Here is a 4365-nt window from a genome sequence, read left to right on the forward strand (position 1 = left end):
AACTTTTTTTTCCAGGACGGGGGGGCCCCATGTCCGGCTCCCACGCCTTTTTAAAGTTTTAAACGCCCTAAAAAATACCCTGCCCCCGGGGGGCCCAAACCGCCAGGAATTTTTAAAAAAAAAGAAAAATTAAAAAGGGGCCTAACTTTTTTTTTAAAACCAAGGGCCCCCCAAAAAAGCCTAAATTTTTAAAAATTTGATACAAAATTTCCCCCGGAAACCCGGGCCCTAAATTTTAAAAAATTTTTTTAATTTAAACCTAATTTTTTAAAAAATTTTAGGGCCCTAGGGGCCTTTTTTAAAAACACACTAAAAAATGCTCCCTTTTCAAAATCAAAACAAAAAATTTCCCAAAAGTTTTTTTCATTTAAAAAAATTTTTGTACAAAGCGTTTAAAACCAAAAAGCTGGGAAACTCCCCTAAACACCCCTTTGGGAAAACCCAAATTTTAGCATTTTTATTTAAAAATTTTTTTTTGGACCAAAACATTCAAATCCCCTTTTTTTTTAAAAATTTCCCGTAAAAATTTTTGAAGACCAAAAAACAATGTGGGTGCCTCTATAATTCCGTACATCGCAAAAGGGGCGTTCTTTTTTTAAAAAAAGGCACTTAAATTTAAAACCCAAAGAAAGGAAAAAAGTCCAGAATTTAAAACGCATTAAAATAAACTACCAAATTGCCGAAAGGTTTTAAACATAACATTTTATAAAGATTATTTTAAAAAAATTATCCAACCAAAAAGCCCTTTAATTTTTTTTTAGTTTTTTAAAAATAAAATTTGAATTCAAATATTTTTGATTTGGGTTTTCTAAATCTCAAAAAATACACCAATTTTCAAACAAAATCATATTTTTGAAAAAATTCCTCAGCTTCATTATTCACAGGGGTTTGAAATTAATTTTGTAAACTTTAAAAAATATTTCAAAACATCATCTACAGTTAATAGAAAGAGCATCGAAACATGATGCTATCTAATTTAATCAGATTGCCGAGTGTTTTGGTGTTCTTTCTCTTTTGTATCATAGTCAAACATAAAAAACATGTTCCCTGTTGTCACAATATGAAATTCCAGAAAAAAGTAACCAATGGACAAACATCTGTATATGATATTTATATCGTTTTTTCTTTCTCTGCCGTCACAATAAGTAAACCCCAGCAAAAATGAGCCAATCAATGGGCATGCACTGGAGTGCGGGTAACTCTTGCACTCCAGTTAACGCACTGTGCATGTATATTTATACGATTTAACTCTTACACATTTTCAACAGAAAGGTCCCAAAACTATGATACAAATGAAATTAATATAGTAATTCAAATAATATGTGTTGTTTGTAGATATGCATGCCATATCTATCTATGTCATTGAACCTTATGAATGTGCAAGTACACTGGGTAACTTGTTAAAAACGCATGGATGAAAAACAATTTTTATTAATGCAATATCATTAGAATTTGTATATCGTAGACGAATAAGGGGAATAGAAACAAATAATGTTTTTTGTGTAGCCTGGCAGTATGTAGCAACCAATTAAAAACGATGAATGAGGAATTAACAAAAGAATATATCTGGCATGAAAAACTGTTGATATGCTTTAATAACTTAAATAATTTTGATATGTTATAATGTGTCCAAGGCAAAAGATACATTGAGAGGAAAAGTATACATGTATTATCCAACGAGATCTCGAATTCAATATGTACTTGTTAGTGAGATAACCCCTTCACTTGGTTATTATTATTGTTTCATCTTTTTCACATGGTCAACTAGTAACATACGGTGATTGGGTTTATAATATGGTAAACCTTTGATTGTGTTTATGTTGTTGTTGTTGTTGTTTTGTTGGTTTTTGGGGGGTTATTTTTGTTGTTGTTGTTGTTGTTGTTGTTTTTGTTGTTGTTTACAACATTCCAATTAATTAATATATTATCATTACATAAAGGTTTATTACATATGCATAAATATAGATAATTCAATGTAATCATGACAAGCATATTTGTATCATAAGATCTTCCATTAAATGTTTTGAAAGAAGAAAAAAGGGGTTGGTATATTTCTTTTCTTTTTTCTGAATTATAAATACAAAAAGAAAAAAAGATAGAAAAGCGGTTTTGTTTTCTGTTTGTAAATGTATGTTTACTAATTGTGTGGTGTTGGGTGGGATATGGTAAAGAAAATTATCTTTCACTAAGATTTGACCACTTTTCGTCGAAATTATGTAGATTGTTTTCTATTGAGAATATTTTCAATTCTAATCCAATAATTAAGGAAAGGCAAGAATTTTTCTGAATTTAAATTATTTTTTATAACATTTCATTTTAGATATGAAATATTTACACAATATTTTTGTGAGTTGTATGCTTACCTAGTCATCCAAAACATGTCTCAAGTATTACATACATATTATGTAATTACCATGTTTGAACTTAGTTCCAGAAACCTTACGATATTTGACATTCCCATATTAATTGTTCAGTTGATTATATATCCAGAGAGCAAAAATCTCACAAGTTGTTAGATGATTGTGTTTAAAAAGATTTGTTTGTGGGAACTAAAAAATTAATCTTGAAAACTTTGAAGGTTCGTGACAATTGTATACGGTGTACATTTAGGGTTATCACGACACAAAACGATGGTTCAAAGTCAAAATGAATAGTCGAAGATACGATGATGTGATGAAAAGTCGAAAATACGATGATGAAAAGTCGAAATAACGAACACAGAAATCACGATGGTGAAAGGTCGATTGTACGATTGTGAAAACTCAAAAATATTGTTTTGTTTTGTTGTTGTTGTTTTTTGTTGTTTTTTTTGTTTGTTTTTTTCAAAAATAACGATTTGAAATTAAATACATTTACCAAGATTTTTTTTTAAAAATATTAGGGGACTGTTTTCTGTTATTTTACGTTTTTTTTTCATTAGAACATCCTATTTAGTTCGATAGATAAATAGTACTGAGATACTGTTTTGGAATAGCTCAAGTCAATTGATGGTATTTTAAGAAACAGATGTTTCCATATTTAGAATTTGTTTTGTTGTTTCAAATATAAAAAGAAAAAAAAACAGAAAAAAAATTTGCTGTTACAAAAAGTTGGTTAATATATTTTATGCCCGTTTCAAGCCATTTATTCCAGTATATTGTATTTTGTTGCTTTTATACCCTCGAAATTTTTTTAAAATAATTGCTTTTCTGGTTAAAATGGAAAACAATAGCTAAAAGAGCAAAAAACTTAAAAAAAAAAACACTTAAAAACCTTGAAAACCTAAAACCTTAAAAATGTGTGTTTTTTTACAGATATCTAAGATATCCCGAGAGCTAAGATTGCATTGAAAAATAAACTTGCCACCAATATGTTTTTAACATATTTTCATACAGTGCCTTTCCCAGAGCGCATATAATTTTTGTTTTCATTTAAAATCAATCTTCAATGAGGCTAGAAAGGACTTTATATCAATTAATTTTATACCTCCCATATTGTACTCGTTTATGATAGTTTTGCGCTAAGTTTTGACTGTTTTACCATTACATAAAATTTCAAAGTCGATGATGTTTTATAAATGTGTTAATTTTGGCCTCAAATTTTTGTTTACAAAAAAACTGCATCGGTAGCTATATATAAAGTTAGAATTGTCTTGGACACAAGCCACTGGTTAGGGAAATGTTTTTTTTTTTTTTAAATGGTTACAATATTAACAAAAAAAATAAAATATAGAATGTAAAAGTAAATTACCAACTTTATTTGACATAAAAATAAAAGGATTAACTTTATCTACTGTCGTAGGGTGAAAATACCATGTTTTGGATACGTAATTCAGGACCTTAAAGATGTACCTTTTTCTATTTCATAAATAGTTTTATAATGCACATCATCAATCGAAATTTGTTAAGGTGGGTCAAAATTGATTTAGTTTCGGTGTTATCCCACCAACCAATATTTAGAATAAATCAGAATACATGTAAAAATATATGTATATAAAAAGAAAATTTGAAACCTTAAAAAAAGTCCAAAATTTTAGCATTTCCCTATTTTTTGCCTGAAAATGAGCGATATCAGAATGAAATAATTATATATTAAAAATACACTAATGAAAAGTAAGTTTTTCAGTCAAAAATATTCTTAAAAATTTTTCATTCATTTGAAACTATTTCTGCGCGAAAAGTTTTTGTTTGCAGACGACCGCAATACGTCTTCCGTCCATCTTCCAAAAACCCACAACAGAATATTATCCCTATTATAGTCTACAACCATGTAACAAAATGTGAAGTTATATACTTACGTATCAATGATAACTTTCCACTTAAAAATAGTAGTGATTTTCATTCAAAATCATTGCACAAATAGATATGAAAATCTTTATAGCTGTTT

The sequence above is a fragment of the Ruditapes philippinarum genome, unplaced genomic scaffold (genome assembly GCF_026571515.1).
Source record: "Ruditapes philippinarum isolate M1 unplaced genomic scaffold, ASM2657151v2 ctg738_1_1_1_1, whole genome shotgun sequence".
Lineage (NCBI taxonomy): Eukaryota > Metazoa > Mollusca > Bivalvia > Venerida > Veneridae > Ruditapes > Ruditapes philippinarum.